Source organism: Psammomys obesus, unplaced genomic scaffold, assembly GCF_907164565.1.
Source record: "Psammomys obesus unplaced genomic scaffold, mPsaObe1.curated_primary_1811, whole genome shotgun sequence".
Classification (NCBI taxonomy): domain Eukaryota; kingdom Metazoa; phylum Chordata; class Mammalia; order Rodentia; family Muridae; genus Psammomys; species Psammomys obesus.
Window position 1 is genome coordinate 2358003 of NW_026590905.1, and position 23583 is coordinate 2381585.

The following is a 23583-nucleotide window of genomic DNA, read 5'->3' on the forward strand; positions in this document are numbered from 1 at the left end:
GAGTTTAGGAGTGATTGCTGGAGGACTTTCAGAAGTAACATAGCTGTTCTCATGAGGACAAGAAGGCAGCTATAGGCTCCAAAGAGAGCAATGGGTGTCACTAGCTCAGCATGGTGGAACCCACATACTGTCAGAGGCTGAGATAGAAAAATCAAAATCAGGATCATCTTTGTCTATACAGCGAGCTGGAAGACAGCCTGGGTCATGTGAGAAGGCCTGCTTCAGATAAGGAAGGTAGAGATAGCTCTCACTACCCAGGGAGGCCTGTGTTTAGGAGCTCTGGGAAGCCACTTGAAAGAGTTCTGACCTTGCCATATGCCCTGTGCCGTAGACTCAAGAGGCTAGCCAATGGGCTCTACTTCTGGTCTCCTTGGGAAACATCCCCTCCCTGAGGCAATCTGCAGAAGCTGAAGGAGCGGCTTCCCTTGTGGCCCACGGGTGGCCAGCACCTAGGCTGATGAACATTCGGAAGCTGGCATCTCAATAGCTGCCTGCTTCTATCAGGGTCATGTTGGGCTTAGCTGCTGGGCTTGTTACACAGCATAAGGCCTGGTTTCTGAGACTGTCATTTATTTATGAGTTACTCTTCCACAGCCAGCTCGTGCCCGGGTGGCTCTGCGGCACAGTCACGAATCCTTGTGATCCCACATCATCCCAATACCTCTTCTCTTTTGATCACACCATCAGCTCTCACTCTCCTCCTATGGCCCTACCCCAACATTCACAATTCCATCTTTCACTGCAAGGAACTCCCCCGTCTCAGCCTTTTCTGTCTCAGTTGCTGCTTGTGGAAAGCAACCAGGGGCTGTCAGGCTGAGTCATTGAGTGGGGAGTGGGGGGGAAGGGGGTCTCATCCTCCGGAACAGTTGAAGATCAGGTAGTCTTCGTCCAGCCGCTCTCAGAAAGGAATGCATAGGTATTCCGGAGTGGTCCACATGCAGGACGACCCTGCAAGGGAGGAAGGAGAACAAGGGAAGTTCAGTTAAGGGCATAAGGACATAAACATGGGAGGTGTCATCCTGCAAATCAGAAATCAGCTTCTTGGGGTTGGTGAGATGGTTCAGCCATTAAGAGCATTGGCTGCTCTTCCAGAGGACCTGGGTTCACTTCCCAGCACCCACATGGAGGCTCACAAATGTCTGTAAGTCAAGTTCCAGACGATCCAACACCCTCACACAGACATATATAAAAGCAAAACACCAAAGCACATTAAATAAACAAACAAACAAACAAATAAATAATCTTTAAAAGTTGGCTTCTTTCCTCATCCCTGGTTCTCATCTGGTACCGCTATTCTCCACCTCTATTCTCCAGTTTGTCCACACTGTCTCCTGTCATGCACTTCAACCACAGAGCTGTCCAATTATAGCTGAACCCAGGCAACCTCAAGCCATTTCCTCACACCTGACTGAAGCCTGTAATAGGAGATAAGCATTTCTGAACCAGGTGTCTTAAGTGCCTAGACACAGCTTCCTCAAGATGGAGACTAAGTTAACCATCATGAACTCAGTCCCGTGCTTCCCTCATAACCTTCCACATCAGCAGATTCAGCATAATTTCTACATAAATCTCCCTACCAAGATACATTGAAACCATTTGACCCAGAGCTAAAAACGACAGATTAAAAAGCATTCACCATACAAGGCGGGCAACCTGAGTTTGGTCCCTGAAATCCATGGAGGAAGGGAAAGAACTGACTCATTTAAGTTGTCCTCTGCCCTTAGCATACATCTGTGCTCTATCTGTCTCTATGTCTCTTTGTCTCTGTCTGTCTCTCTCGCTCGTGCTCTCTCTCTCTCTCTCTCATACACACACATAGAAAAACACACACCGCAAATACTTTTTTAATTTTTAAAAAACTATTCCAAGACATAACAGATACTTTGCCTATGAGAGAAAAAAAAAAGAAACAAGTTTCTTTGAAATAAGAACCAAAACATAAAACAACAAACCCTAGAAAATGAAGGAGGTGATTTTCCACCTTAAATAGTATCAGTCCAAGTAGAGATTAGCCAAGCCTCAGAGAGCTGAAGCAGAGACCATATTCAACAGGAGTGTATGGGCCCAAGGAAGTCAAATTGAAGGCCAGTTCAGCCTAGTGTGTCTAAACACAGTAGGAGGTTGACACTGCTGTCATGAAGTTTATTGAACTCCAGTCTCCTCTCAGAGACCAAACAGTGGCAAGTATACAGAAGACACGCAGGTTATACAGAAGAAGATGCTTGGTGGCTCCAGAAGAAAGTAAGTCATGTGAGAAATAAAATATAATTATACCCCGGCCTTCTAGCGGGGCCTCCATGAGGAACACTATTTACACAGTCACAGTAAAGAAGAACTGAATGTGAAGATAGCTTGTGTGTACTGAGCGAGGGTGGGTGGTATCTTCCATAGTAGGAAGTGAATTTTTCTAAGACTTAGAGAGCAAAACCTCGAAAGCAGTATAAGTGAATTCCAGGGAGTACAGGGGGTCCAGACAGAACAGCTAAAGTAAAGGAGGGAGTTTTTCTAAGAGCGTAATGGGGGAGTGTGAGGGCGATGGTGGTTATTGCAGGGTATGAGGCCTCCAAGGGTAACTGGTCTTTTTAAACTCGAACTATTTTAATTTCCTTTTAGAACACCAGTTCTCAACCTGTGGGTCACAACCCCCTTGGACGCCGAACAACCCTTTACAGAGGTCCCATGTCTGATATCCTGCTGCATAGGAGATACTCACGTTAGGATTCATAACAGCAACGAAAATCACAGTTACAAAGTAGCAATGAAATAATGTTATGGTTGGGTCATCACAGCATGAGGAATTGTATTAAAGGGCAGCACGGCACTAGGAAGATTGAGAACTACTATTTTAGAGGAAAAGAAAAAATTATATGAAAATTTCTCAAACTCCTAAGACACAGTCTCAAGTTAAAAAACAAAAAACAAAAAAACAAACAAACAAAAAAAACTTACAGGATTGCCAAATTTATCACACACCAAAATTGTTTTAAAAGAAAGAAAAAAGAAAGGAAGGAAGGGAGGGAGGGAGGGAGGGAGGGAGGGAGGGAGGAAGAAAGAAAGAAAAAGAAAGAAAAAGAAGGGAGGAAAGAACAACCAGGGAAATGTGAGTTTTGGAAGAACAGATCTATGTCTTTCAGGATCATCGTGTCCAAAACTTTGCAGACATTACTCACAGCTTATCTGAAGTTCAGATTTAATGAGCATCCTCCACTTTTATCCAGCAAGCCCCTGTCCAGCACATCCACACCAAGGCACGGAGCCAAGACTGCAGAGCCAGGACAAGGTGATCCTGAGTCTTACATGAAGCAGCAAGTTCACAGGGAAGGAAATCAGAAAATGCCTCAGCTTTTCTCACGGCAAGACTGGGAGTTAGGAAACAGGAGCATGGTGTCCGCAAAATTCTAAGGACGTGACATCCGACCTGGAGTTTCCTATCCATCCAGTCTCAGACAAAGCTTGAGAACGGAATGAAGGCATCAGGCTTGCCAAGTTTAAAACTGCACTTTCGTTCATCAGTTCTTAGGTGAGTGCAAGGCCTGCCCCACCCAACGAAAAGCAAACCTAGACTAAAACAGAGTCCAGGAAAACAGAAGGCCAATGAAGAGAAAAAGAAAATGAATTCTCAGGACAACAGTCGTGCCAAGGCAGAGAGAGCAGGCATGTCAGAAGGGGAGAGGGGAAGGTTCCAGAATGGAAGAGCTGGGTGATAGGAGACCAATAAAGAGCCTGCATGGAAAATGATATAGAGGGGTTTTCCAACTGTGTCAGAGAGCCTGGGAAGAACTATAAATATGAACACAGATAATTAATCAGGTGAAGAAAATGGGGCAATTATTAACAAAGCGTTTGCAAGAGATTAAACGACCATTATCATAATGCGCTGCTTGGCAATGCAGAAAATAATACTTGATAGTGATAATGACATAAACAGCAATGTAAACAAAACATTAAAGGAGGGCAGAAAAGATGTGCCAGGCATGTGGCTGCATCTACAAAGACAAGAGTTGATGTTCTGTGGCTCAGAGGCCATAGGCTAACTCACAAGGCCCTCCGCGTTCTCACCCCGCTCTTCCACCCTGACTTTACCCCCTTTTGGTCCCCCACCTCACTCACCTTACTCTACAGAGGAGTCCCCTGGCTGCTCTCATCCTCACCATGGCCTCCTGCCTCCGGGCTTCTGCCCTGCTGTGTGTGCCCTCTGCACGGAGCAGCCTCATGATGTATCCACGGGGCTCACCGCCCCAATCCACCAGGTCTTCACTGAGACACCATCTGCTAAGCCCTCTAATGAGCCCTCCAACCCACTCCAGCACATCTAGTCACATCAGGACTGAGATCATCCTCATCCACTGAGGCCAGGCAAGGCAGAAGACCAACAGAGTCGACTAAGCTATGTTCATGGAAGCTTGCAGAGGGGGAAGCACCAACCAAAGTACATGCATGGCCTGGACCTCGGTCCCCTATGCATTTGTAACCGCTGGGCAGTTTGATCTTCATGTAGGTCCCCTAGTAAGCTGAGTGGGTGCTGTCTACTCAGGGACTCTGTTGCCTGCTTTTGATCACCAGGCCATCTTAATCTTCTCATCTGAATCAGGTGGTGTGTCCACACAAGGATCTGGCAATGGCTTTTCTAGGAGCATGGACTCGCTCCTCATCCTGTTTTGGTATTGCTGTATCTAGGCTATGGCCTTTCTCACGGTAAAAGAGCCATGAAGAAACCTAGCTGCAGCAGATGCTATTTGGTTTAGTTGTCCATTTGGGGAAAGGGAATCATTACTTTGGCCAGCCAATGTCCCTTTGCCATTTCTTTTTGCAACAGAGCACAAACTTCTTCTAGAGAGGTCACCTTTACACTTCATCTCAGCCTGAGTTCCTTGGGCCACACGAGCCACAATCTTCCCTCTGAGGTGTGTGTAGGAACTGGATACAGCCAGCTAAGCATGCCATTCCCTTGGTCTCATCATTTGTCCAGGTGGAGGCAGACTATTGAAGACCATACTAGGTAGAGGCTTTTTTACACTGGGTAAGCACATGGGTGAACAGAACTCAACAGAGTCCATAAAAACAGCCCCCAAAGCTGGGTGTGGTGCCCACACCTATACTTCCATCTCTCAAGAGGCTGAGGCAGAATTATTACTGTGAGTTGAAAATCAGCTTGAGATACATAGTAAGTTCCAGGCAGGAGTTCATAGAGGGGGTTAGGGAAGGAAGAAGGAAGGATATAGAGAAAGAAAGAGAGAAATGGGTGCATATAAGTATGGACAAGGGATTTTCAAGAGTTTAAAAAAAAAACAGTTGAATGGTGGAGGGTGGGTCAGGTGGTGGCAGCAGAATGGATCAATTGTGTAACCATTGCATTAAAAATGGGTTTTCTCTTAAACTTCTTATCTTACAGAAAGGCAAGTTCAAGTAGAGCATAAATGTCAATCACAACATCTAAAACCAGGAAAGTCATAAATGCAAGAGAAAAGCCTGAGGAGCCGAAGCTGAATGAAGAGTTCCTGAAGATCACATCAAAAGTACAGACTGAGTGCAGTGGCACAAGCCTTTAATACCAGTACTCAGAAGGCATAAGGAGTCAGATGTTTGCATGTTCGAAGCCAGACTGGTCTTCCAACTGTGTGTTCCATTCCAACTGGTGCTACATAGTAAGACCCTGCCTCAAAATAAGTAGATAAGATGAGATCAATACATGAATCATTTTAAAAATGGTTTTAAAAATAATCGCAATCCCTCAAGAGCGTGTCGATAAATTTGACTTCATCAAAATTTAAAATTATCCAGCTAATCCTCTCCGGGACTGGAAAACAAAAGCCGCCGGCTGTAAGAAAATATTTGCAAACCACATGACTGATAGAATATTCATTTCCAGAATATCTAGGACTATAAAAACTCTGGTAGTTTAAACAAACATATTTAACTAAGAATTGAGGAAAAGACCATATGACTGGAAGGATTACAGAGGTAGCTAGTAAACACATGAAGGTTTGTTCACTGTGTCAAAGAAATGCAAAGTAAAGACCAGAAGAGCCATCGGTACATTCCTGTCAGAATAGCTGCAGTTACTTAAATATATCAATTATATGTATAGTTATATCCATAATTCCTATATACATACATACATACATACATACATTTTGCATACTGACACATGGCAGCGTATTTCACACAGGCTGCATCTGAAGAGCAGTAGAGTTCAGGAAAAATCCTCTACTGTGTGGTCTTGCTGTCAGCATGGCTCCTGCAGCAGCAGTCTCTGGTGACCTCCAGTGGAGGCTACTGTTTCCCAGGTGTCGAATGCATGAGGCAAGGCCAAGCAGAATGCAGACTGGCGGCCAGCCTTTCCCTTTGTTTCAGAATAAACCTATTTGCCAAACCTCTCCCTTTGAGGACTTCCTGGCCACCATGAATATTTTATGAAGGTTGTTCCAGGAAAGAGATACTGCTTTAACACACACACACACACACACACACACACACACACACACACACACACTCACATACACTGTTCCAAGTCACCTGAGAAGCCGGCCAAAAGAATTTTAGCTTGACCCCAGGAAATGGAATCAAGACTATATACCACCACGAAGTCTGTGAAATAACGAGCAGCTCCCCGTCCCTGCATGTCCTGTGCCCGTTTTCCAGGGCATCATGGATGCTCATGGAGACGGTCTTTGCGGCTCAGCAGAGCAGTACCACGTATACAAAGGCTCTTTTCAGTTCCCAGCTGCAGAGTCCACACAGTCCTTTCCACCTATGGGGCCCTAGCAAGTGCTCCACATGGAGCTGTCGCTCCAGAATCCCTGCAACAATCATGTGCGCCCCACCCCCCATCTGCTGGGCTCCAGAGAAAGGTGGCCCCAGCTCAGCCAGCTCCGGAGTACAATGTCCAAAGCAGGTTCCTGAACAATCATAAAACAGACCCAACATCAGACTGCTTGTTATTTTCACCAGCATCAGTGATAAAATGCATCTCCTGACCTCTGGACCACCCATCCACCTCTCTCCAAAGCCAGCCACACAGCCCCCATCTCCACAGGCAGCTAGCTTCTCTCATTGCTGTCTTTACTTCAACCGGAGGCAGAGGCTCACTCCCAAAGGGAAGCCCTGATGAACCAGAAGCTAAAGATCAATAGTTGCTGCCTTAAAGCCCTTAGCTTAGAAATGTGAGTTACACAGCATAAGCTAACAGATACATTTTCAGTCTGGGAGCTGCCTTTCCTCAGGGAGTCACCATTAAATGTGAGGTGTTTATTTTTGCTTTTGTTTTTTGTTCTAACGTCCTCCTGCTTGTTTGTTTTTTAAAGCCATTGTCAAGACTGAGAGGAGAGCTCTATCAATAAAGTGATTGCCTTGAAAGCATGAAGACGTAAATTCAATCCTCATAACTCATGTTCAAAAAGAAAAAAGCCAAGCAAATGGTGCGTGCTTACAACCTTGGCCCTGGGGAGACAGAGACAAGAGACAGGAGATGGCTGGGCTCACTGGCCTGGCTGTCTAGCCTGCTTGGCAAACTCCAGGCCACTGAGAGATCTTATCTCAAAAACAAAAAAACACCACGGCCAGCCTTCCTAAGAAAGGCACAGCGTTGTCTGCGGGCCTCCGCATACAAATGCACACACACAGATACACACAGAGAGATACACAAACATACACACACAGATATACTAGTACACACACAGATACAGACACAGAAATACACAGAAAGTTGCACTCATGCACACACAAAGCCATTGGCAGAAGCAGAGGTGACCAACAGCTCCCTGACATAGAGGTGACCCTGCGGGTGAAAAAGAGGATGGAGTGACCACAAGTAATTCCAAACATGCCACCATGGGGACAGTCAATGATTTAAAAACCACACTGGTCTCAGAACAAAGCAGGGGGAAGAAAAGGACTCTGTTGATTTGACTGAGAAGCCTTTGTACTGCTGAGACACATTTTGTGCTAAGCCCTGCTCCCGATCTGCACCAGAACACCCCAGAAATGCCTGTGATATGAGAAAAGGCAAGAAAAGGGTCCCTCTTTTTTTTAATTTACTTTCAAGGATGTGGAAGAGATGAAAATGGAACCCAGAGGCTCACCTGGCACAGTCTATCACTGACCCCTATATCAGCCCTATAATTCCCCCATTTTTTTTTTTTTTAGTTCAAAAAAAGACTAATGGTGTAGGATATGACACAAGGTCCCAGTGTCACCAAGGAGGAGGCAGGGACAGACCTAGGTCAGCAGAGGCGGTGATTGTGCTGTCTCCATTCTGCCTCACATAGCACCTGGCTACCGTCATTTCTTCAAAGTCAAAGCTGTTACATTACCCCTTAGTCAAGAGAATGTTTTGGACACCACAACCCACCTCTATTATGTAACAGCTGTAGCAGCCATGGAGCCTTGGTCCAGTCATTCCATCTCTCAGCTCCTCAATTCTTTTTCTCATTTGTGTGCTAGTGAGTGGATTGGATCCCTTTCAGCACCTGTGGCTTGGAAGAATCCTACCTCACCCACAGACTGACCAGCCTGGACCTTCCATACCCACAGATGGTTTTAGAAAGGCAGAGACTGACTCAACTTCAGTGATAACCAAGCCACTGTGGGGGTGGGTCTAGCCATACCAGCCTGCCTGCCAGGGGCTCAGCCCTGTGGGTGAAGGGCACTGTGAAGGTCTCCAGGCCACTCTGACAGAGTTACCAAGCTATCTCTTCTGGACCTCAAGTAGCTGCAGGAACCACTCTGCCAGTCCATCTGCCCTTTCCTTCACCCAAGAAAAGAGAGTTAACCTTTTCCTCCTCCTCTCCCCTCTCTCCAAATCTTCCTCCCCAGCAGAAGTCACAGCTACAGGAGGGACCATTGTGTAAGAGGAGAGGGACAGAGTCAGGGTGGCTTTGCTAGCAGAGAGTGAGCCTCTCCTCAAAGCTGGAGCTGGGCATCAGAAGTCACTGAGGACACAAGCACCTTCTGTGCCAATCCACAGTGCGCAAGTCCCAGTTCAGGAAACTGCTGACAGTGGCTTCTGCTTGGGGACAAAGCTGCATATCACAGGTACGAGGGATGGAAGCCGCAGCCTTGGTCCTCTGCCCTGTGCAGCAGAGGTACTGCAAGGTTCACCTGCATCTTCGGCCGGAGGAGCAAAACTCCACCTCCTCCCCCCACGCCCAGGCATCCCAGGATAGAAGCTGCAGGAGCCCCACACAGCAGCCCGAAGCAGCTGGGAGCTTCTCCAGGACACAGCCTAGTCTGGGCAAGGAAAATAAAAAAGGTTTGGAGGAGGAGAAGAGGGAGAGGAAGATAGTCCGTGGTGGGAGTCAGGGAGTGAGGCTGAACTCACAGTTAGCGGCCAGCTGGGGGTGGAGGCATAGACGGAAGTCTTGGTTTCTGGGTCGCTTTCTCTGGTGGAATTCCCATCAACCATGGGACTCCTGGTTACAGTGACTCCAGCCCTATACAGTGGCCTCACAGGAAGGACTCAGATGAACTATGAGGCTTTTGAGGAGGTAGGTAGGGGACGCTTGTGGTGGATATGAGTTGGTGATGGGTGACCACGGGGGAGAGGGGACACAGTAGCGGGCTGCAGCAGTTTAAATCGGACTCCTCCCCTGTCGATGTGCTGGAATTTCTACAGAGTATCTGCAGGGGAGGGGCTCATCCTGAGGGCTGAGAGCCCAAGATCTATTGACAGACCCCTGGGGTTAACATGATGTGGGCCGCCAGGCTGCCCCTCGGTGTCATTCCTTAACTGTGATGTGGGATAGCAGATTGGAGGCTTCACAGCTGCTGGCCCACAAGGAGGCTCTCTGAGGACCAGGGGTGGCGGCAGCAGCAGAAGAGGCTGTGACGGAGGCTCTGATTGTTTCACCTTGGACCAGTCTTAGGAGAAGGAGACTACCCCTTTCACAAGGGCAGGGGTTTGTAGCCCAATGATACACAATATGCTTGCCCAGCATATCATGGGCCCCAGTGTTTAATCGTCACCACCGAAAATTAATATGCATATACAAGCAGAATGAGTGCCTAGCACCTGGCAGGCTTGCTGTGGCCCAGGCAGAAAGCAAATGCTGCTGTTGAAGGGTAATGCTTTGTCATCTTGGGCAACTGGGTCTACCTCTCCCAGCCAAGGGTAACCAGAATATTGTCTGCTCTGCTGGTCTACATAGATTGCTATAGTAGCCCATGGTTTAGAAAAAAAAAATTATACAAAGAAGTGCCATTCAGTGTCAAGATATGACACAGTCACCACCGAAATTTCTGTAGTTGGTGGTACTAGGTTCTAGATTCTCACACCAGTCTTTTGAGAAGTTTTCTTGTTTTGTTTCATTTTGTTTGTTTGTTTGTTTGTTTGTTTGTTTTTAAATCTCATACCCAGACATCAATCTGGGTCAATTATGTAAATCCAGGTTGGTAGACAGCAAAAGGGGAGAAAGTGAGCCTGGTGCTTGGTGAAGGTAGAGACCTACTTTCCGGGGCCTTCCCACTTTTCTGGTGTCCTCATGCTACTGTTGGCATTGCCTGTGAGGCAGGTACATGCTTCCAGACCCCTCCCAGAGCTGCTGTGTCCCCACAGTTTCCATCTGCAGATTTGCCCAAATTCCTATCACAAATCCATGGGGGTTAGATACCTCTGTACGCAACTCCTCCAGACTCTTTTTCTTGTCATCATTCTCTAAACGGTACTGAACAATACCCACACAGTGCTGTATTGTAAATTACCTAGGGATGATTTACATTAAAAATAAATAAAGGATTACGCATGGTGCCTGATTATCCATGGACGCTGGTATCTGTGTGGGTCTAGAAACAAATTCCCCTCAGATTCCAAGAGCTGAATGCATTCAGCGAGTAATGGAAGCAGTAGGGTCACACCTCAGGAGAGGTCGGCAGGATCTCGCCTGCTGTTGGAAGAACCACACCTCTGATGGTACCTACAGCTGTGTGCTCTGGGGGTGGACTTACTCTGGTCAACCAAATTCGGTCCTGTTCCTAATGCTCCACCAGAGTGACAGACTTCCCAGGCAGAGAATGAGGGAAGCTTAAGACAGAGAGGAGTACAAATAAGCTAGGCTAGCTAGCAGTACCCCTAAGCCTTCATTCAGTCCCTGCCTGCCTCAGTTTCCCCACTAGTTTTAGCATTTTGTCAACAGCTTGTTTGGGGCTGCTCACGTCACAGTCACACTCTCCCTGACAGCTCTGCTCCATTCACTGCAGTATACAAATACATGTGTGTGTGTGTGCGTGTGTGTGTGTGTGTGTGCGCGCAATGGAAAAATGGAGAAGAACGTAAAAGCCAATGAACTCCTATGGGCAACTGTGCTCCTGGGAAATATAATGTGGTATTGCCAGGCATCCCTGAGGCTGTTCAATTCAGTTCTTCCATCTCACAGAGGTGACATTAGCTTTAGTATTTGAAAGAGGGACCCCAGTGGCTGACTATCTAGGTCAAAATGCCGCCGCCACCTTCCTTCCCAGTATGGATTTGGTGACTGGTGGGCAACTGGGCAGATAAGATGGGAGTGTGCAGGGCACACGGCATTTATTTGTTTATTCCAGATGGGGGAAGCTGGAGCCTAGAAAATGACCACATATGCTACAACTACTTGACCCTGGGGAGCCTAAGGAGAGAGTTTTATGTGGGAGCAAACATCTATGCCGAGTATTTCTCTGCCAGTGTTTTTGTCCTCCCGTCACTGAAAGCTTGGATAGGATGAATTGTTTGCATTTTATTTGTTTTATATTTTAAAAGATGTTTTAAAACTATTTTTAACTATGGGTGGGTGTATAGGCCTGCATGTGCATGTGAACATGTGGGTTCAGGTGCCTGAGGAGGCTAAAGATATCAGATTCCTTGGACCTAGAGTTGCATGCGAGTTGGCCAGTGTGGGTAATGGAAACCAAACTTGGGTCCTCTGGAAGAGTAGCAAATGCTTTTAGATGCTGAGCCATCTCCCCAGCCTCTCTCTTGTATTTTTTTTTTAATAAAATGATTGAATTTCCCTTTTTTCTTACTGTCTCCGGTAGCCCAGGCTAGTCCTGAACTCAACTGTAGTCAAGGCCAACCTTGAACTCCTGATCCTCCTGCCTCTACCCGCCAGGCGCTGGGATTACAGGTGTTATACCCACCATAGTTGGATTAAGATGCCTTTTAAATGATATGCCGTATGACTTCTGCAGTAAATCAGATGCAGGGTTAGCAGGCCTAGAAGAAGCACAAGGACCTCAGTGTCTTGACTGTGGGACTCTGGAGCTATTCACTTTTTGAATTGGATCATTTTTCATAATGAGTAGAGATGTTAGTTTCAAAGTCAAAACTCAAAATGTTTGCTCCCGGCAATACGTTCCAGGTCAGACAGCAATTTAGAAGCCGACTGTGCTGGTTAACTGTCAACTTGACCCAATCTAAAATCACCTTGTAAGAGAGTCTTAATAAGGAATTATCAGGATCGGGTTGGTCTGCAGGCATATGAGTGGAGAATGTCTTCATCTTAATGAGGAATTATCTGGATGAGGTTGGGCTGTAGGCGTGTCTGTGGGAGAATGTCTTGATTGTTAATTGATATCAAAAGACTCTGCCCATTGTGGGCAGACCACTCCCTAGGCAAGGGATCCTGAAGAGTATAAGGAAGGAAAAGGCTAGCTGAGCACCAGGCATTTGTGCATTCATTTCTCTCTGCTCTTGACCGGGCATGTGATGTGACCAGCTATCTTAAGCAATTGCTGCCTTGATTTTCCTGAAATAATGGACTGTAACATGGAATCATGAGCTAAAATAACACTTTCTTCCCCTAGGTTGCTCTTGTTGAGGTATTTTATCATAGCAACAGAAATAAAAGTAGGACACACAACCAAGTTTTCTATACTGTCAGGTCCTACCCCTGAAAGCTGAATGGGCAACAGAAACCAAGAATAATGAATGAATATCAAAGAATGGCAGAGTCCAACACGAAGCTTCCTGGGCAGAGCTGCTTTCTACCCTAGAGTCACCACATGGCCTGCCTCGCCTGTGGGGTTACTCTCCCAGGAATAGAGAGCCAGTTCAGACTTTGTTTAAGGATACCAAAGTGTTATACCAATCTCTCTCCCCTGTGCTGTGGGCTCCTTTCCAAAAGTCTGAGATGCTGCTTAGCATCTGCCTGGTTTGCATCCCCTGCCTCTTCTTAATATAGAAGAGTTTTTCCATGCCCAACATTTTTCCAATCATAATGCCAAGGTGTGTGACACAGCCAAAAAGCAATGAGTGTTTATTTTGCAATGTCAAAATGGAAAGAAGGATCTGGACACACTTAATAACTAAGATATACCTTGTCTAAGAAAAGCAGAAAGGAAGTAAAGAAAAGAGGGAGGAAGGAGGGGAAGAAGGGGAAGAAGCAGGAAGGGGAGAAGAAATGAAAGGGAAGGAGGGAGGGAATGATTGATACCAGATACTAGATAAGGTTGTTATGTCTCTCTTCAAACTGTTCTATATAACCTGCTCAGTACATGTTTCAGTGGTATATTCTGCTCTTTGTCTATAAAATGTGAAGCTGACATATAAGCTGTAAAATGCAATTAAACTTTATGAAGTTGAAATTGCAGCAAGCTTATCTCTTTTTCTCAACGAGCACTCCAGCGACAACTGCTTGGCAGCCATGCCCGCAGGGTGTACAAGGAGGGAGCTGTGCCTTCTGTGAAGGTGCTGGAGCATCCACGGAATCTCCAAGCAGAAACTCAATCATCCACTTCAACCACTTCACATCCAGATCAAGACAATGGGCCAGAGGATAAGGCTCATGGCCGGTACTTTCTAGATGAGCAGCGGGTGACTTCCTGAAGGTCACACAACAGAAAGATCCAGGATGACATTTGATTTCCCTCTGCTCTGACTATCTCCAGATTTAAGGATCAGAATAACTAAAAACCAGAAACTCTTTCAAGGTTCGGGGAATTCGGAAAAGGAGCAATTACCACAGCACTAACAGGCAAGAACACTTCTTTCTCTCTCTTTTTACCTCAGCATGGAAAGGAAACTACAATGGACACCTTTTAAGAGGGTTGATCAGCAGCCACAAAATGAGCCATGTGAAAAACGAATGGCTAGTGTTCCCAAGGACTTATACACACTAGAAGGTACTTCCATTTTCCATACGTTTCTCAGTAGCATGATTGGATTATACTTTTCTGGGAGTTGCAAACAGAAATTACCTAACTGCTACAGGGCTTCTCAGAGCATCTCATTTGAGGTGCCTCACTATGAAGCAGTGTTTACGAAACCAGTGCCTGGAGGTGCTTTTCACATGCAGTGTCCTGTAAGATGACATGTTCTCACAGCTGGGTAACTCTGAGACGAGTTGTTCTAGGTCAGTTGATTGACTGAGCATTTATCTGAGGAAGGGAGCAAACAGGAAGGAAAAGGTTCAAGGTACAGCAGGTGGAATGTGACTGGGGACCTTAGAGGAACAGCAAAGATCAAGAAGCTCAGACAAAACTACTTGTTTTCAGAAGAGTCCTGGCATCATTGGGGGAACTTGTAAATCAAAGCAGAGCAGAGCAAAGGATCCTAAGACTTTTAGATTCATGGTCTCCTCTTCTCTTTCACCTTCCCTTCTCATCCCTTTCTTTCTTCCTCTTCCTCCTCTTTCTTCTCCTTCATCTCCCCATTTTTGCTCTCCTATAGCGCCTAATTGAACCTAGAGCCTCTTTCATGGGATTCGAGTGGTATACTTGACTAGCTAAGTCCCAGGCCTCTTGACTCATTTGAGTCAGAGCCTTCAGGGAGCCCATGCAGGCCTTACACTCACTCTGTGGCCCAGGTGGGCCTTGAATTTTCAATCTTTCTATCTGAGCCTCTAGAGTAGCTGCAATTGTTGGCTTGTGCCAACAAGTCTCTTCCTGCCTGACTATTCCACGTCATTTTGCCTTAGTAGCTATGTCATTGAATGAGTTCAGCTAACTTACTTGTCATTTAAAGATGGTCCTGAAAGACTGTATATTGAGCAAATGCTTTATCTGCAAACCAAGTCATAGTTTCCACTGACTTGTAATCCCAAAAAGAATGCTGACCTCAGAGACATCATCAAAGGCACATTTGTGGGCCTGCTGGCTGCTGCAGGAAGTACCCTACCTCTACTTGTGCCCTCAGATAGCCCTTCCCAGTCTTTCTGCCAAGCAAGCGCAGCCCAGATGTCAGGCGAGGGATGCACTGACCCATGTGAGCCGTCCACGCTCAGCTAGTTCCCAGTTCTGGGGGAGGTGTTGGCTGACCTCAACATCTCGTCATTCACATCCTTCCCTTTAGGAACTTATCTGAGTCCTTGACATTTTCAGCATGAAAGCAGTTTTCTGTAAAAGGATTTTAAAGCCTCCTCACATAAGACATCCTTGTTAGAAGCAGCTATTTGATGACTGCAAGTGACAGCATGAAAATGTACAAAGTACTAGGAATTCTCTCTCTCTCTCTGTCTCTCTTTCTTTTCCCCTCCCAGGGTTAACAATATCACCCAGAATTCTACAAGAGACTTTTACTTATCACCCAGCTTCACAGAAGAGGAAAACTCAAAGAAGCTCCTAAGTCTCCCAGTCACACAGCTACCAGGATATGGGTGGCAGTGCCTGGTACTTATTTGCTTCAAGGTATGCACGCTTCATTCTCTTCCTGCACTGTCAGAAGGCATCGGTGTCAGGATGGCATCCTCACCCAGCATGGTCCCCAGGGGTGGGAGATGACACGCTGCACACCGGCAAATGTGTCACCTTGGGAGTCTAAATGCAGGTAGGACTCTCTCTCAAGAGTCCCCACTCCAAAGCATAAACTTCAAAACAAGTCCCCCTTGATTCCCCAGTGGGAGAAAAGAATCTCAGATCTGTTTGAAAATAGCTGGCATTTCCTTTGGTTCCAGAGGAGGGAGGAACAAAGATCATGAATATAATAGCCAGTTCTGTACCCTGGTTCTATTGACTGCATGTTGTTTTGCAAGTTTGCCTACCCTGGGGCAAATTTTTAAAATTTTTCTGTGGGCCCATTTTCAGTAAAACTTATTTTCAATAGGAAAATGATTCCATTCTACACCAATGTTACACACACACACACACACACACACACACACACACACACACACACATACACTTTGTTCTAGTCTGTTTTCTATTGCTGCGATAAACACGATAACCAAAAGCAACTTGGGGAGGAAAGGGTTTATTTCACTCTACAGCTTACAGTCCACTATGAAGAGAAGTTAGGGCAGGACCTCAAGGCAGGAACCTGAAGGCAGACACTGAAGCACAAAGCATGAAGGAGTGCTGCTTACATGCTTGCTCCCATGGATCACTCAGCCTGCTTTCTTATACAATCACTTGCTCAGGGATGGTACTGCCTGCCCCTCATGATCTGGGCCCTTCCACATCAAATGCCAATCATGACTTGTCTACCAACCAATCTGATGGAATTATTTTCCAAATTGAGGTTCCCTCTTCCTGGGCTCTAGATTCTGTCAAGTTCACAAAAATCAGCCAACATATATCTAATGGGAAGATGAGGCAGACACACGCCGAATCAAGGCTCATGGTGGATATTCTTTTACACCAACCCGATCTAACTTCTTCTGCCCTACTGCAAGAGGCAAATATTTGGAAGAGAAAAGTAGGGCCTTTTGGTTTCTGGCTTTTAGGAATTAAAGATGTCCCTCAGGAGAGACAACTTATGACACGTCAGTTCCTCTCAGAATCCTAAGGCTTTAGCACTGAATGTCTCTGGACCTACTGTCCTTTTTAATTCCAGGCATGAATCGTTTTAATGAGAGTACAGGTAAAGCTGGGAAATGAGGAGAGCTTTTACCACCCTCCTGAGGCACTTAGGCTGCGATAGTTTCAACCCTGAAGCCATTGAACTTCTGAGGAACAAAATTCAAAACAGGAGGTTTCGCCAGAAAGCATCAGTGAGAAAAGTCCAAAGGACGAAAGACTGATATTAGGCTCATGGTTTCAGGAAGCTCGGTCTTTGGCTGCTTGACCTCATACACTGGGACAGAAAGAACTGTATTGCCCAGAAATTCCTTTACCTCGTGGTAGACAGGAAGCAGAGAACTGGACTCGGGCTGAGAGATCACACGCTTGTAACCTGGAATGTTGAATACTCTATCATCCCAGTCAGATACGCTTTCAAACACGTCCTCCACCTGGGCCCCACCTCCTCACATTCACACTCCCTGCTGAAGGAGGAGGAGCCTACAGGGACATCTCATATTCAAAACACAACACCAGCCAACTGTGAACATCCTAGGCAGGCGAGGCAAGTGAGAAGCCAGGGATTAGTGTGATGACGTCCCACAGAGAACAGGACAGGCCGGCACCAAGTGCCCACCCTCATCCACACACTCTCACTTCTGAGTCCCTGTTCTTAATCTCTGTCTTCCCTGGCAATAAGAGTGTAGTGGTAGTGTCTCCTTCCCTGACTTCTTGCCAGGGGAAGGTAATCCTCAAAGCTGAAAAATGAAACCAAGCACTGTTTTGTTGGCGGCGGCGGCGGCGGCGGCAGCGGCGGCAGCGGTGCTCGCGGTGGTTTGGTTTGGTTTCAATTGTGCTATAGTGTGCAGCATCTTTGTTGTTGTTGTTGTTTAGGGCTGTGTGTGTGTGTGTGTGTGTGTGTGTGTGTGTGTGTGTGTGTGTACTCGTTTAGACCAGAGGTCAATCGGGTAATCAGGTATCTTTCTCAGTCACTATTTACCTCATTTTTTGAAACAGGGTCTCTCAGTGAGTATGGAGCTTCACTGATTCCCCCAAGATAGTGAGCCTGCAAACTATGGGAATCCTCTTTGCTGCCCCCAGTGCTGGGATCTCAGGATCTGCTGTTGTACTGAGTCTTTCTTAGTGTGGGTGCTGGGGACCGAATTCAGATCCTCACACTTGAGTGGCAAGCGCTTTACCAGCTGAGCCATCTCCCCAGGCAGCCCCTGCTCCTGTCTGTTTACTCATTTGCTTTATTTTGCTTTGGTTTTGAGGCAGAGTCTTATGTAGTGAAGGCTGAACTTTTAAGTTCCTATGGAGATAAGGATGACTTTGTATCTCTGATCCTCCAGCTCTTAGAGTTTGCATCTTCATGATCCCTGAAAGCCAAAGTGCTAAAGCTTCAGCTCTGGTGCTAATGGGAAGCAGTGAAACCTTTTAAGAGGTGGTTGGGAACTTCAGCTCCTCCCACGCAGTTAGAAAGCAGAGCACAGGGACCAGCAGAGCAGAGGACTTTCAAAAGAAAGAAACCAAAACTCCAGACCTGAGTATAACGTTTCTTGAAGCTATGTCACGTCTGGCCCATAAACCAGAAGTGACAATTTAGGACCACTGATATGGAGTAACCTGTGGGACAGACAGACACCCAACAGTGGCTCTTTGGAATTTCCCAAAACATCAAGTACCAGAAGGATACACGTGGGGAAAGTGAATGAATGAGTGAGTAGATAAATTTAACACTCACCCACATTCAAGGGAGTGTTCCAGGCTCCTGCTGGTACGCACAGGTGGGCTCATGGATAAACACACTTGCTGCCATGGGGCATAGACAGCAGCCTTCTCTAGGTAGCACAAACTTTCTTCTCTATCTTCCCAGACTTTTCTTTTTTCTTTTCAGCAATTACCTTAAAGCAGCTCAGAGTCTGTCTGATTTATGGTTCAGCCACCATGGCTTCTAGAAGCTGTGTTTTTCCTGGCCCCTAGTCCTGTGGTTTATAAAAAGAGATTTGTAACTCAACAAGGACACTCCCCTCTTCCTTCCTACCCTGACAGCAACAGAGCACAGGAAAGCAACTAGAAGCTGCTGTTTCTGGCTTTTGGGGCTCTGGCAGATCATGGCCTTCCTAGATAAGATGCTAAATTTCTGCATTCTCGCCTTCATCTCCCAAACATAGTCATCTCTAGAAAGCTCTCATTTTCTTGATTTCCAATCTCTGACCATTTCTTTCACCCTAGCCACTAAATTTAGCAGAAAACCCAAACTTCAAAGGTTAAAGACACTCTCAGTAGGTAAGAGTGGAAGCCCAGTGCATGGCTGCTGAAGCCAGTGCTCTTAAGTTTCCTTGCTCAGTGCTGAATATGGCTGGTCCTCCCCAGTGCGGCACTATCTATCACTTCCTTAGCATAGAAGGTGACTGTCAGGTGGGGATTCTTTCCAGGCCTTCTGGAAAGGTAGAATGGGAAGATAAAATTCAAAATAACTTCATTATGTTCCTATGGAGCACTCTGCCAAAGAGTATGGTTGGATAGGAAATGAACTTCTGTTTAAGTTCCTATAATCCTTCAGCTTCTGTTTTTTATAGAAAGGTTCTGGGATCTGATGACAAATGGGGATCCTAGAATCAGCTCTGAACCCAGTGCCTTGCAGTCTCAAAATTTAACCCCTTTGATTCTGTGCCTCAGTTTCCTCTTTCTTAAGTGAGACATTTACCATCCACTTGCAGCTCTCCCAGCCCATCCATCTGTAACCTTCAGAGTCATTCATTGTGAAGTTCAGGAAGGGAAAGTAAGAACCCTCAGTCTGGGTTTAGTTAGAGACATTTTTTTTCCTATTATATCCACCCCAGTCTTCCAAGATGCATCCACACATTTCTGTGAATGAGATCACATCCTAGGAAAAAAAATATTTAAAGAAATTCTGCTGTGACTCCTCTAGGCAAACAGCCTTCTGGTACAACGAAGATCTATACAATATATATATATATATATATATATATATATATATATTGTATAGATCTTCGTATATATATATACACACACATATGATAGTCCATTGAAGTACTTGCAGTCAGCAGGTACACTGTCTTCCTTTGAGAATGCAGGTGGCCTGCCTGACCCCAAGCCTGCCTCTCACTCAGTGTCATTAAGGGCCCCTCAGCTAGTCAGAGCTGGCTACACCCTGTGATACTAGCTTCTTTGTTTTGCAGATGTCAAAACTAAATCTTGGTGAGGGTAAATGAGGCGCAGACCCAAGTTCAACTTCAAAGGCAAACAACCATACAGCTCTTAATTCAAAAGCAGAAGGTCCGTCATATTCCCCTGCTCCAGGCTGATCCCTCATGAGACATTCTGGGAATGGAGGAAGTGAGTTGGGAGTAGGCAGAACATCCTGGGCTGTGAGTGACCCCCCCCCCCAAAGGAGAGCTAAAGTTCCCAAACAGAGACAAGGAAGTGGGAAGCTAGTTTACTGCAGAATCCCCTGTGTGCTCTATCTTAAAGGAGGGCAGAGAAGCTGGAGCATGTCTTAGAGATAGACGCTAAAGGCTGCCGATCCCCAGAGTGGAGCATGCACAGGGCAGCATGAGGGGGACTGGGGAACCAGTGAGTGGTGAGGATGAGACAACAGTGATGGCAGCAGCAAGGGGCTCGATAGAAAGAAGTTCCATATAGAAGACACGTTACAGAGATGTGGGTATTGGGGGCTGCAGGTGGCTGTGGTAGATGCAGGTACTGGTCACACACATGCAGGGGCAGCTGCGGTGGTAGATACAGACACAGATTCAGGTGCATGCACACACACACACACACACACACACACACACGTGGTCACAGGTGCAGATTCAAGTGCTTGTTTAGATAAAGGAGCAGATGAAGCAGGCACCGACACGAATGCAGAAAGACACAGACAGAGATGCAGCAGCAGATGCAGAAACCGGTGCAGGTGGATGCAGACAGATAGGCAGTATCGGGTGCAGACAGACACGGATGCAGGAAAGGGCAGACAGAATTTCAGTAAGCAAACGCAGCCAGAGATGAAGTGGCAGATGCAGATACAAACGTGGATAGATGCAGATGAAGACACAGGTGCAACTGCAGGTGCAAATACAGATGCAGGCAGACACCGATGGAGAGGCAGGAGCAGAGGCAGACAGATGAAGACACAGGTAGAAACACAGGCGTCTACGATATGGATGTACGCTTACATGCAGGCGCAGGTGAAGATGCAGATAGAGAGATCACGCGCTTTCCAAAACCACAGGGGAAAGCATCAAACACCTGCAGCTTCCCTCTTAGAGATAAACTGGGGGATAAATAAAAACCTATGCACAGTCATAAGACCCAGCTGTGCTCTTCTCTCTCGGTACCAAAACCACGCCGGCATGCATTCTGTCCTGTAACACTGGCCATTATCTATGATAACCACACATCATCTGTGAGCCCTTAATTACGCCATGACCCCTTTTGCCTTGGTTTCTCCTATTCACCAAAGAGGATAATTGCCCGCCTGCCTATCTTATCAAAATAATCCATTTTTTATTTTTTTATTATTTCATTTTATGTGTTTGGGGCGACTTGTCTGCATGCTTGTCTGCATGTATGTGCGTCCTGTGCACATCTGAGGCCTGCAGGAGAGGAGGCTGGCTCCTCTGGAACTGTGAATCACTACATGGGTTCTGGGACTCGAACCCAGGTTTTCCAGAAGAACAACCAGTACTCTTAACTTCTGAGCCATCTCTCCAGACTCAAAATAGTCAGTCTTTAAACAGAGATCACATATGTTAATTCATTTGGTCCTCAGAACAGCCCTATCATATCAATGCTATCACCATCCCCCATGTAACAGAAAGGGAAACTGAGTTGTGGGACAGCTTCATACTTGTCTCGTGTCACACAGCTGGGAGGGATTTGAACCAGCGCCCCCTGGTTCAAAAGCAGTGGTTCTCAACCTGTGTGACCCCCTTTGGGTTGTTAGAGTGACCCTTTCACACAGCTCACCTGAGACCATAGGAAAACATGAATATTTACATTATGATTCACAACAGTAGCAAAATTACAGTTATGGAGTAGAAACAAAAATAATTTTATGGTGGGGGGGCGTCATCACAACATGAGGAACTGTGGTAAAGGGTCACAGCCTTAGGAAGAGTGAGAGCCACTGCTCTAAAGCCTAATGCCAAAGAGCCCGGACTAGGGTTTCAGAAGCTTGCAAAGGACAAGAAGTGTCAGGGCTCCTTGCGGTAGAGCACCTTCAGCTTCCTGGGGCAAGGGGATAAGACCCCCGCCAGAACATCGGGTTCTGCCAATGTTTAGCCATGGTTCACCCCTCCTAAGGGTGAAGAAGACAGCACAACCTCCTGCCCTTCCCAGCCACATGACGGCCACGGCGTGTGTTCTCTCAAAGCACATCTCTGCTGCCAGGAGCAGGTTTGTCTGTCTCCAGGAGACAGCGGTTGTCCGGCCCCCAGAGAACAGCAAGCATGTCAAAAATAGCAGCGCTAGCAGACTGTGTGGCTGCAATTTCCTTTTGAAATGCCGGCTCTGCTTTCACCAAAAGGCCCAGGTCTGAATGCACTCTGCAGCCGGCAGCAGATTGCTCAAGGCTCCAGGATGTTTTCTCAGGGCAGGCATCTGCACAGAGGCGTCTGAAGGACATGTGGAAAGCAAATCCTATAATTGACAGCATGGGTCTGTGGTCTTGACTAAGAGAAATTCCCTAGATAGCACCACTGATGAGGTTAGAGTTACATTTAAAAAAAAAAAAATGTCATAAAACTGAGCAAGGATAGGACCCAAAGAGGTCCTAGATGAGCATTAACCCTGAGTTTCTCACTGATGGTCTTTTTTGACCCTTTTATTCTGTGAATGAGTCAATATCCTGTAAGGATAACCTTTCAAAGCCTGTGAATGGCAGTCCCCCTCCCTCTGGAGGGTACTATGTAAACAAGGCCATGAGGACAAAGAAGGGACTGAGAGTCCAGAAGAGCAACTTTCTCCAGCTCAGAGTAAAGAAACAAGAAAACATCATAGTCTCCAATCCCATGAGGCCCTCAAGCCCAGAGCCGGAAAGTGACAGCATGAGGAACAGGCTGTCCATTTCTGTCCATATCCCAGTGGCCTGTGTCTGGCAATATGTGTCCTTCCTCCAAAGCCCTGTTCTCCAGGCCTCATTCTGCCAGGAGGTGTCTGCACAGAGGAGTCTTAAAGGGACATGGGCAGTGAATCCTACAGCTGAATGCATGAATTCTCTTCCTCCCGTAAGTGACCTCGACACATCAGAGGGGGAACACACTTCCCTTCCTCAGGCAGTAACACACAGTCAAGACCAATCAGAGTTAGACAGCAGTTCCAGCCAGACGGTCCAGGGGACGTGACATCTCCTGGGAATCGTTCTTGGCATTTACAGAGATGCAAGGTGAGAGAAAGTGCTGCATTGCAAAGCCTGGGTCAGAGGAGAGAGGAGCCGCATGCGGAAGATAAGCAGATAGGCAGTGGGAAGATAGGATCAGGAGGTGTTGTGTAGAGGGAAAAGCCCAGCGGGAGAGAAGGACAGGGCCCCGAGGGCATGGGCATCCAAAGGCAGACCAGGCTGATCTCTAGCAGACAATAGGAAAAGTACGATTAATGCCAGCCACCTTAGGTTAACCAAAGCCTAGAGGATGCCAGCTCCTGTCACACGGGGATATTCACACATGACCTCAGGGAAGAGTGGAAGAGGGTGAAGGATGACTAAACTGAGCTCTTGATGCTTACAGATGCAAGGATTTGGCATTCTGGGAGCTTTGTGGGGTGCTATGTTCTGGAACAACGCGTAAACTCCTTGAGCAAGCCCTTGGTTCCTTCTCCTGTATAGCATGAGGCTTGCAGTGCTGCTCAACCAAAGAACCGCCATGATGGGTCTTCAGA

At 46.6% G+C, this 23583-nt stretch overlaps 1 protein-coding gene across 1 annotated transcript in view; it reads right to left on the reverse strand.

The window, feature by feature from the left end:
* Positions 1–531: 531 nt before the first annotated feature.
* The window catches only part of Kcna6 (potassium voltage-gated channel subfamily A member 6), a 30449-nt gene continuing 7397 nt past the window's right edge, over positions 532–23583 (reverse strand). The window contains exon 2 of the mRNA XM_055609438.1: positions 532–948. The gene's annotated coding sequence lies outside the window, so the exon portion shown is untranslated. The remainder of the gene's footprint in view (positions 949–23583) is intronic.